Genomic DNA, 12,485 nt, shown 5'->3' with positions numbered 1-12,485 from the left:
CCTTTAAATCTTATATAACCCGTTAAAAAGTTGACAAAGGCTCCAAGCTGCAGCTAGCCACCACATACTCTAGGTACAGCACAAGCAACACGTTCACATGCAAGCGCACATGTACTGTTTGATGGATGCATGCAGGTATGCTGTATAAACAAACATGCACACGCGGTTTGCACCAGGACATTATGAAAATACACTTAATTTATTGCTCATGGACGTGCACACCACTGCATGAATGTCTCAGATTAACTCTCACACTCACACACATAATGCACAAACTAGAAATAACACACTTCAGCTCATTTCTTGGGGAATGACGACCGTGGAGTGTGTCACAGATGTCAGCAGTGACTGTCACGCCCCAAGGGATTCTGGGAACCGAGAGAGATGAATAAAAAAAAAAAAAAAAAAAAAAAACTAGAGGAGCCTGAATTTGGAAGAGCAGAGAATGAGAGAGAGAGAGAGAGAAAGAGAGATGTGAGTACAAGCCAAAGAGCAGAAGGTGAAGATGAAGGCAAGGGAGGAACAATCAATTTTCTGACATCTCTAAATGTGCACTTGATGATGCATACCTAAACAGGCCCGAAATGGTCCGCGGGGAAAGGAGAGGGGAGTGGAAGAGGTGAGAGAGAAAAAGGGATTGGTGTGTGTGTGGGTTGGGGAGGGCATAGGGAAAGTGAGGGATGAGATTAATGAAAAGAAATCGGGAGGGAAGGAAATAAAGAGGGAACTAAGTTGGAGAGACTGTTACATCCGTCCATTTGGGCCTTAAACAGCAGTTGGTCCTCTGAGGACTCTGCGCTAAGCGAAGCGGTCAGCCTTGCAGGTCGTTCTTAAGGTCTGCAGAGAATAAGGGGAGTGTAAGAGAGAGTGGAGAGGAGGGGAGGTGAATACTGATGAGGAGGAGGTGAAGGAGCGGCCAGAGATTGTCCATGGGACCTGTAAGCGCTCTCACCCTCGCCACAGTCCATTTACGGCAAAGCCTCCAAAAGCTTTTGGTTATGCAGCATAAAGAGTGAGATAAGAAACTTTGTCTCAGCCTACTTTTCGGAAGATTATCTAGAAGCCGTTTGCACTCTCTAAGGAGAACCGGGGGGAAATCGTGAGAAGGGTAATGTGAGGATAATTATTCATTGAGGTTGATTAAAAACATACATATAAATCAATTCAATTTCTCTGTATCATCAACTTTTCAACAGCAGCTATTGACCTTTCTTTAACAAGTAAAACCTCAATTTTATTGGTGGCTGACGGTTGTAATAATGGACTTGTCTTAAACACTCAGTGATATGTAAAATTGCTGACTGTGGAACTCATGTAAGTAGTTTGATCTCAAAATGTCTGTTTCATTAGAAAGGAAGTGCAAGCACTGAGACTCCTCAGATACACAGTCTCTATCGTTCCCATGAAAAGGAACATTTATAAAGATTCATGATTAAATGTTGTAGAATTACACCTCACTCATGTCCTCAACTTGCCAGACTCATAGTTAAAAAAGTCCTCATGTCATGCCGTGAAACATCTCATAGTGATGTAATAAGGTCAGACCTGGTAACACAACCAACACTGAATGCTAGAACTTCAGCGCTAAGGAAAGAGCATGTTGCATGTTTAGAGAAACTGAATGCACTTCTGGTAATAAATGTGTAATTTAATTATTATTTCTTACAGTTATAATGAGCAAGTTCACAACATCAAGTCAGTAGTATCATGACACTTGAGGATCCATCCTTAATTTTCTTTGCTCTATTATGCTCCACAGAGCCCTTCACATTCTCTCCATCTTTGCTGTGTTTTCCTGCCTCCAGCATTCAAACTACAGCTTAGCCTGGGGAAGCTTAGCACCCCCGAAAGAGACCTGATCTTCTCTAGAAGCAATAAAATCACAGGACTGCACAGTACATTGAGTCTGATGGAAAAAAAATGGAAAAGAAAAACACATTTTTAAAAAGAAATTTAATACAAAATAGAGTTTTGACAGGATCTTTGGCTTTATATGATTGTTAAATCCCTCGCTAATGACAGAGTTTTTACATACACAGTGGTTAATCTTTACATCCCTAGTAGAAGAGGTACAGTAGCAAGTAGCGTAACCTTTACGCCAGCAATCTACTTAAAGAGACAGTATGAGATATTTTTGAATATCTTTTGTAGAGATACTGCAGCCTCCAAATAATCAGAGGTTACTAACATGCTAACATGAAAGTGGACCTTGCATGTGTCTGTAAGACATCACATGTATGGTTTTAAGTTAGTGTCTGCATTTGATGTCCTGTGCGGAGTGATTCTAGGTCTCATGCTACAGCTGGCTTTAGTATTTCCTATTTAAGGTTACTTTTGCTTTTACTCCACTACAGCTTAGAGACAAATATTGGATCTTTGCAGATTCATGATTGAAAATATAACCCAACAGTAAGTGATGATGTATAATTATAGATTAACCTTTGCAGTTTCAAGCCATAGCTCCATAGTAATATAAATCTAGAAAAATGTTTCCCTGCCTTTGCTATCTATTTATATTTTTCATTTTGCATTCAACATTTCTTTGCACTTTACTGCATAAATATGAAAATTATATTTATCCTTTGAAAAGTCAAATATTTTTGTTGGTTTTTATTGCAACTAACTGAAGGGGAAAATTGTAAAAAACAAATTAAATAGAAATATGTTTTTGATGGCTGAGTTAGTCTCTCTTTGAAACTGTACACAAATTTAACTTAACAAAACAATTTTTGTTTTATTTATGAAGCACATGTGGAATAGTGGCTTAGACTCCTAGAGTACATGTACTTGACTAAAGATTTTGAAGTAATACTTGTAGTGGAATACATTTTTAGTACTTGGTATTTTAATTGAGTATTGAGTTTTTCTATGTTATTGATACCTCTGCCTAGCAGTCTGTTTTCATACATTCATTTATTTAGTGTCACTTAATTCTCAAGCACCATGTGCATATTGCATGAGCATCGAAGCTTTAAGCATCTGTAATGGTCCTGTCATATTAGAACGGAGCTACTAATGAATATTTACAGGACAAATGCCTATGTTTGACTAGACACATCTTTCACTTACCTTAACTCAGTGCTGTGAGTGCCTAAACACAACCATAAAAATGTTTAGTAACATTGTTGTCACAAAAATCCGTGTTATTCTGCAACACTAAATATTTTAGTGCAAAAGTGTACATCAAACATTTTAGCAGAAAAAAATATTTTGTGATGGAAATATTTTATTGATATGATCAATATGACTGTATTTCTGAGTTCAATGTCAATGTAAACAGTGAGCATATTCTCATTATGTTTATTAGAAATCATATCTCATATCATCACCTGGTTGCAATGACTTTCCTCACAAGAATGTTATTTATGTGCAATTTACAGTTTACTAAATGTCATTTTTAGTGGTTTTATCCACAGGTAAAACCTTGACATGGCTTCCTAAGGCAATCAGACATTTAATAAATATTTGGTATACCAATGCACAAAGTTGTTTCTGAACCATTACATTGAAATTGGATGACATTTGCTGATGGTTTACATGTGTATTTTAAATGCCAGCATTGGTCCATGTTCATTGAACGTCACTGTTGATCAGGTAAGACTGATTGTATACTGATGTAAACCTGCAATATGCAAGATTTCTCTTATTACTGTGTTAGAAGAAATGTGGTCCTTGGCTGCCACGTATAAATATGACTTGTTCTCTTTGTTCCACTGCCCCGCTGCATGCCAGTCCCTGTTAATGGTCTAGGAGGTTTCCCACTGACCTGTGGTCCATTAGTGGCACTCTTTTGTGAGTGCAAAGCTACATTCAACTGTATCTGTAACCAAGGCCATCATATGAGGTTTGTACACAATGTTTTGTTAAAAGCAACCAAACAGCTTAAGAACTAGAATAATAACCAAGCTCTATAGTAATCAGGATTTCAAGCAGAACACAAGTTTTTGTATTGTTTTTCTTCATTTTTTTTAGTTCTACGGTAACAACAATGGCAGAAAGCAGTTAGAAGACATCTTTGTCAAAGAGATAAAGGACTGACTGAAAAAGCCTAAGCACTATTGACCACTGCTGTGATGCTCTAAAGGGTATGCAATGTCTGCATGTTTATTTGACACACTTTTCATCTGTCTGCAATAAACAAAGTAAGGATTCATCAAACTCAGCACTTTTTAGCTGAACTTTAGTGATGTGAGTTCTAATATTGAGTACGCAGTGTGAGAAATAAAATAGACAGAGGTCTCGCCTTTATGGGCAGTCTCAAGTGCACTGTAATGCATTTATCTTTGTTAATGTGATTAAAAAATATATTCCTCTACCAAAGTAACCATCAGAGTTGCCAATACTATTAACAGTAAGGTCACAGTAAAGTATTAGACTCTGAACATAGCAGAACAAAGATACAAACATGGAAAAAATGTTGGTACCCTTCTGTTAAAAAAAAAAAAACACACTGAAATAACTTGACAGTGACAAAAATAATAATAAATACAAATTTTCTAAAAATGTACTCATTGAAAATTAGATATTACTTTTGAGGTCAACTCAAAAGGTAGTTTAATTTTTTTTTTGGCAGAAGTTTTATGTGATTGTTGTAGAGCTTGTTTGCAGCTACCCACATCTTCCCTAGCTCCTGTTTAATCAGAATCAGAATACGCTCGGTATGTTTCCTGATAGAAAAGGTCAAATCAGTGCAAAACGCGTGCTGCAGCCAACAAAGTACTGAAACAAACGCACACACTAACTAAACAAATGGTTGGTTCAAATGTAAAAGTTATTAAAAAGAAAACGATAATCATTAAAGGGATTAACTCGACCATATGTCACGATTCCTGCCTCGTCACTGCTCAGTTGCTGTTTTTCCCCTCTCTCCCTTTTCTACCTGCTTTTACTCAGGTTACTCTGCTCACCGGCCACTTCCTGCCATGCCCAAATATGGACTGATTGACTCTCCTGTTCCCTCTGCCCTAATTATTCAATCTGTTCAACCTGTGGCCCCCCTCTCCTTTATTAACTCCTCTCTGATCTCAGGTCTCTGCCAGATTGTCATGTCATCTTTCGAACTCTTCAGCTATTTCCCAGCCGTGCTCCCAGCCTTGCTGCTGGCTCTGTTCCCAGGCGTGCTTCCAGCTGTGCTTCCAGACGTGCTTCCCTGCCTTCGTTACACTCTGGACCTTGCCCCTGTGTCCTGGACTTTGTTCCCCTGCTTCTGTGAGTTGTCTACCTGCCCCCGTACAGTGATTTTTGGTTGTTTCTTGTAGCTCTGGATCGTGGATTATGGATTGTTACTTTCCTTGGTTGTTACTTTGTTCCCCGCCGTATCCCAAGTACTTTTATTTTGTCACTTTGTTTTTGGATTCTGCCAGTTTTTGTGTTGTGTCTCTTTGACACCTCCTTTAGTTTCCCGGTCCTTCTCTGTTTTTGTGTTTGTGTATAAATAAACCTGTTTCCTCCCTCGAGCCTCCCTTTTTATGACACTATATAATGGCACTAGAGTCAAGAGAAGTACCAAACTAATCCATCCATAAAGGTTTTCCTGTTCCTTGGACTGGATAGTAATGGAGTATCAGAAGCATTTCTCAATAACCACACCTACTGTATATGCTGCACAGGCCTCTTATGAATAGAGAATGGCAGACCAACACCTACAAGATCACTTAGATCTGCTTGTGGCAGGCCAGTTGTTTCCATTAGGCTGAAGCTAAATATGGTTAGACTCTTAGAAAGCTCCGTCAGGGTTAGGAGATCATTGCATTTCCAATTTTGTGGCATCTGACTCAAATAAAAGTACTACAGTTCAGTTTCAAGGGTTCAGTGGTCAGAAATAGTTTACAATGAGTTCTTGATTGATGGTCGTGGCCTTAGTAATGTGAAGAAGACAATGAATCAACAATCACTGTATATAGACTGCAGATACATATGTATAGACACTGACTAGAAGCTTGGACTTCTGTTGCATTATATTATGTAAATGTGTAGACAACTTTATAGGAACTTGTCTGACTAATCCTCTAAGTCACTTCTCTGCGGAAGTCTTTACAGTTGTCTTACTAGACCAGATCTAGTAATATACAGTATCTATGACATTTCCTACATGGCACAAATGTCATTTGGAGCACATTAACTTGAAGTTAATCAGCACTGCATTATGCTGATGTCAGTGCTGATGTTCTGTCTCTATTAGTGTCTTCTCAGCCAAATGTATTTCAGATCACATTGTGTGTGTTAGGATAGGTTTTTCTTCCAAGTTTGTTTGAGGTAAAATCGAAATCTTTGGACTTCCGCACATCTTTACTGTATATTGCAGCGCTTTGCCATCCAGTTTGCAACTCCAGCAGAGCTCAGTTCAGAGGCTCAGACTGACCTCACATGACCTCAACAAGCTCATCATCACATCAACCTGAGTAAGACCTAGAAACCACAGCTCATCATCAATGCTGATACTGTTTTTTTTTAAATGTCTGCTTTTCATTTTCATTTATTTAACAAAGTTTCAATGTCCTCATATTCCCTCTCCACACCTTGCACTTACCAAACCTTAGTGCGGTGACAGCCGAGACTAGTTACACGACTTTTTAAACTTTTTCATACACTACAGTGAAAAAAAAAAGTATGATGAAGGGCCTTAATGTTTTTACTTCGGCCGCCTGGGTGGAAAGGAAAGCTGTGACTCTGTCTTCGCTGCAGAAAGGCCGTGCTCTGTGTCTAGGCTCCTGCCGGGGACTCTGAAATATTCATGGTATAAATATTGCAAAGCTCTGCATCTAATAAAAGCACTGGTCTTTATTAACGAGGTGACTGAGGGATCCATTGATCAAGCTTTCTGTTTTATGTCGTGAAGATTTTCTCCTCTGCTACTTCTGTCTTTGTCTCACATTCCCACACTTTGTACAGCTCTCTCCCTCCCTCTCTCTCTCTTACCCCAAATGACTCTCTCTTTAATGCACATATTCAGTGGCTCTCATACAAGCTTGCTCTCTCAAGACATATGCGCTGCTTTGCAAGTTGCCTGTTTATTAGTGGATGACCCTCTCTTTTGTCTGTCGCTCACTCTTTTCATGTTTCTCTCTCTGCTCTACATCTTCTCTCTTTGCTGCTTCGGCAGCAGCACTGGCCTGGTTTTAACAGCAGCCCAATTAGCCGGCCTGTCTGAGAGAGAGCTGGCACTTTTTGATTCTGTTAAATGGTCGACATGTTGATCTAAATGAGGAGCTCAGTGTTCAGTGACGGAGAGAACAAGACGCTCTGGGTGAGGATGAGTTTGCTGCTCAGGGTGTCTGTAAGCTCTTTGTACTTCTGTAATGGAGACTCAAAAAAAGTTGACAATGACCTCCACTCAGTGAACATCACAGACAAGACCTTTCCCACAAAGTGGGGCACAGGACTGAAGCTGTGTTGAAAATTCTATTCAATTTCATTTCAATTCAATTCAGTTTATTTATATAGCACCAAATCAAAACAAAGGTCATCTGAAAGCACTTTACAATGTAATGTTATTATTAGTATTCTGTAAGACCTTACAGAATAAAACAATACAACTACATGGCATTTTAAAGAAAACCCAGTAAAGCTTGAGCAAACACTAGGTCACAGAGGAAAGGAAAAACTCCCTTTAACGGAAGAAACTTCTGGCAGACCAGACTCAGCGTGGGCGGCCATCGTCCTCAATATGTTGGGGTGAGTGGAAAGTGGAGAGAGAACAGAACAAAAAGCAACAAATAAACAACAACAACAAACAGCAGACAACATTCTGGGCAGATTGGTAGGACCAGCAGCTGCACATGGAAACATACGGCTCTGTGGCCGGGGACACCTGCAGACGAGTACAGAGAGGAAGAAGTACAATAATGAAAGAGAAAGAATGAGAAGACACAAATTTAATGATATAGAATGTTGGCATGTAAACGGAGAGAGGAGAGGAGCTCAGGGGATCAAGTGAGGTCTCCAGCAGACTAAGTCTTCAGCAGCTTACTTAAGACATGATGTGGAGTCACCTGAGTCAGACTCTGACTATAAGCTTCAAAAAGGAAAATCAGTAGTAGAGAAGGTTCCTGCCCCCTGGATCTGAACTGGAAGCATTCTCTTTTATCTATCCACAGTAGTACATGTACTTTTGAGCTTTTGAATGACTCAAATACACATAAAAACATATTCTCTATATTGTGTTTTCAATTCAAGGCTGAGAGAAGATGGAAAATCAATCAGAGCCATTACATAGCCAGTACAACCATTTGGAAGGTCCTGAAGAAGAAAGAAACCACAGGTGCAACAAGTAACAGTCAAACGAGTAGACTAAGGAAGACTGAATGCTGTACAGAAAGACCTGTCGTAGTTCTAGTGTTAAAACAACTGTTGGTGGCATAGGCAACAACCTCCAGAGGGCAGGAGTAAAGATATCACAATTTACTGTTAGGAGAAGACGTCATGAACAAAGGTACAGAGGCTACACCAGAGGATGCAAGCCACTCATTAGCAAGAGCAATAGGAAGACCAGGCTGGAATTGACCAAAAAGTACAGAAATATACCTCAAACATTCTGGGACACGGTTGAATGGACTGATGAGACAAAGATGAAAAACTAAAGTTTAGAGAAAGACAGGATCTGCTCATGACCCCAACAAGTTCTTCTGTGGAGCACAGTGGAGGTAATGTCATGACTTGGGCTGCATGGCTTCTTCTGGAACAGGCTCATTAATCTTCACTGATGATCTAACACATGATGTCAGCAGCACAATGAACTCAGAAGTCTATGGAAAAATTTTAGTTTAAAGTTGCTTATGGTAAAACAGGAAATAATTTGGCATGCATACGTGTACCAGCTTACTGAACAATTATTATCAATATACATGTGAAATCCATCCAAGATGGAGCACGATACTCCCGGATCAGGACTCTGTTTCCACATTACCTCAGATCCTCCATCTCTCTCCTCTTCCTTTCTTTCCTTCTCCCTCCCATCCTTCCCCATCATCATCACAACAGATTGCGTGACTCAGACTTTTTGTCGTCCCACAGAAGCCTGTCAGTGACAAATTACCCTAATCAAGAATAATCTGCTAAGTGTTCATTATGAGCTTCCTCCCAGTTCCAGTCGTCTGTCCGTTATTTTGTGGCAACTGATAAGGGCAGGGAAGTGGGGGGAGGAAGTACAGTGCTCAAGAAAACCAACACCATGGACTTTTGGGACATTACACAAATGCCCACCTGCATACACGTACAGTACTATACCTTCTCATTTAAAACATTTTTTTACTTTTACTTTTTACTTACTAATATTATTTTATCTTTGTCTTTTATTTAGGCATTAATAAACAAGCTGTGAATGTTTGGGCTTTTCTTTAGTCTTTGGAGTCTGTTTTTGAGTTAAATAATGCCAGAGAGCTGTCTTTTGTGTAAAGGCATGTCATTTTAAATATTAAGTTTCAAATTTCCAATTCAATCATTTGGACCTCTAAAAAAAGCAATCCCTCTTTATGTCATGGAAATGAAAGAACTGCTGGATGTGCAATCAGACAGAAGGAATCCAGGAAAGCTGGCATCAGTTGATGTAAAAAAAAAAGCACATTACAGCTGTGAATAAAATATACAATCAGCCAAATAAACTGCAGAAAATCTCCAGATTTTAAGGGTCATAATTCACAAGTGGAAGACAATTAATACTGCAGAAGTATAAAGATATACCACACTTGCCTCCTGCAAGCCTTTCATCAGCACCGTGAAGGAGCCAAATACAAAGGGAAAAGAGAAAGCGCAGAGCACAGCTCCTCACCTGTGAAGCATGTGAGAGACAGCATCATGACTGCAGCATGCATGGCTGCCTCTGGACCTGGCTCAGTGGATGCTACTGATGTTACTGATAATGGCAGCCAAATGAACTCTGAAGAATACAGAAAGATCTTGTCTCTGCTGTCACATATAATTAAGGAGTCCACTGGGAAAGAAAAGGTGGGAAATATGGGCAGGGAGTAATTCAATAGTTGAAACCCTCTTCAGACACTGGCGGTGTTTCCAAAGTGTTATTGTACAAATAATCAGAACAAATGCTCGGTCAAGCTATAAAAGCCTCACATATCACTGACAGAAAAGAAAAAAACAAACCAAATTAGTATTCTTTCCTACACTCAGGTGGGAGTTTATTAGGTACAATATAATTGACTAAAACAAATGTTTAGTACAGCAGTGCTGCAACAGCAGACGAAATGGTGTTAAATGAAATGTGTGATCAGATTTGAAGATGTAGTTTGTTGTGCTGTGGCACTGTATGGCATCACAGTGATAGGTGGGCTTTTTTCAACCCATTAATAGCAATGAGGCCATAGGCTAAATAAGAGAAAAATCTCCCTTGTAATTCAGTACAGCACCACAACACATCTTCTGTAATTATCATAATCAAGCTTGACAGATCAGAGTATATATAGATATTATCAATATGTCCATTTACATGCTTACATGCTTTATTTTCCGAACTATGCTCTCGAACAGTGTTCATTCTCTACATTCATGGATGCTTGGCTTAAGTCACAAAACTTTCACTTCATCTCTTCCCTTTTTTATTGTTATTTATGGGTGCACTCTACCACTAGTGACCACAATGGTGTGTATTTCCCAGAGGAACCATCTTGGGTTAAGTTTAGCAACAACTTGTTTCTACAAGGCTCCAAATCACAGCAAACAGCAGGTAGTTCAAAATCTCCCATTTTATTAACTGCAGGGGTACTATAGACTAATAAAGGCATTCAAGACACAGTCCTTTTTCAGACAGTGCTTGTGGATTAGTGCCAGATTCAACGTGTAGCTCCCAGTGTTAATCTCAGATTTCAATCTGTCATTCTGTTTACTTCCTCCTGGCATTTTGCTCACCATTGCACATCATTTAATTCAATAAAAAGTTATTGAAAAGGGAAATACAGCTCTCTAAGCTATGAAGTTTGCTAACTTTGCCTTTGGCCTTATTAGGTTAGTTGGTTCAGAAGATTTATTTGCACCATGGACTCTTGATACTTTTCTTTTTACAACTTACAGTTTGACAGAAGTTGCTAAACAAAAGTGAATGGTGCAACACAGGAAGTCATCTACAATGGCTTCATCCACTTTAGATTCCTCCTCACTGTCACCTCAAAGGTGTGGCCAGGTCTTAAGATTTAAGGACTACATTTCTTGGAGAGCCTCATATAACTAAATAATTGGTATTATGTTCATTGGTGCTATCACAGCTAAATTTAGAATAAACGTTTGGAAAATGTTACAGGTTGTTGTAAATTAAAACTGGCATACATTAAAATACACAGGATTTACTGCAGTTCATTCACTGCAAAGTATTTGTTGCAGTGAACGTGAGATGTGCATAGCAACAAATTGCAGAGAGGTAATGGTAAGAGCAATATGACAAGCAGTTGTTAGATGGTACACTGCACAAATCTCAACTGATAGGGGGTGGGAAATGTTCACTTTCCCCAAGAGACAAACATTTTCTCCAGCACACAGAACATAATTACAAGCACCTTGTGATTTATGACCATCCAGACTCTCTTTATTGTACACACTGGGCCTTAAATAGGTGTGTAGCTGTGCTCAGACAATGCTTGGCCATGTGGACTTATTTCTTTTCACATGCGTGGATAACAAACCCGGATGATGTGCCTGCAAGCCACAGGAGCCAACAGGTGCTTGGCTTTCATGTGCACATTAACACAAAAACACAATAGAGGACACCTGTCGAGAGATCCTGTCTCTAAAATAAATAAATAAATAAATAAATAAAATCAACTGAGCTCTGCAAATAACTACAGATGCAGCTCACTTTTTTCAAGCATGTTATAAAATGTAAACAATACGTTTAAGGCCCCAAGTTGAGTCATACAATCTGCCCCCCAGACTACAAAGACTGAACTAAAGATGACTCAGGCACATTGCAGGTGCAGATACCCGACAGGATCAGTGATTTCCCAATCAATAAGAACATGCTGTAAATAGCCATGCAGAGTCTCAGGTCTTTGTTGCAAGTTAGATGTAACTCCTAATTCAGAGCGACTCAGTGGTCTTTGGTATTATTAATCCTCCCATGCAATTTTCTCAGCTAATTATTAATAAAATATACTGTTGGTAATCACAATCTAACAATATATTTACATGCAATCGTTTATACAGGTTTCAGCACTTGAATGTGCTCTAGAGATGACAAGCTAACAACAGGACAGAAAGAATGTCAGGATGCCAGAAAAACAATTTGAGATGAATGCAATGAAATGTAATAGATCTGATACATATATATATATATATATATATATATATATATATATGTAGAGAGTGAGAGTGAGAGAGAGTAAAACAAAACAACATGATTTTTATTGATTGGCCATGAGGGAAATTTGAGTGTGATGGCAGCAGAGTTAAAAGTAAAGTAAAAAATATTGTTTATACAGTAAATTCATGAAAGAGGGAAATGAATGACGTGATTTTCCATAAACTGCATATATACACACAGTGTA

This window comes from Anabas testudineus, chromosome 9 (genome assembly GCF_900324465.2).
Source record: "Anabas testudineus chromosome 9, fAnaTes1.2, whole genome shotgun sequence".
Taxonomy (NCBI): domain Eukaryota; kingdom Metazoa; phylum Chordata; class Actinopteri; order Anabantiformes; family Anabantidae; genus Anabas; species Anabas testudineus.
The sequence above is the reverse complement of the archived record's forward strand: the minus strand, read 5'-3'. Positions refer to the sequence as shown.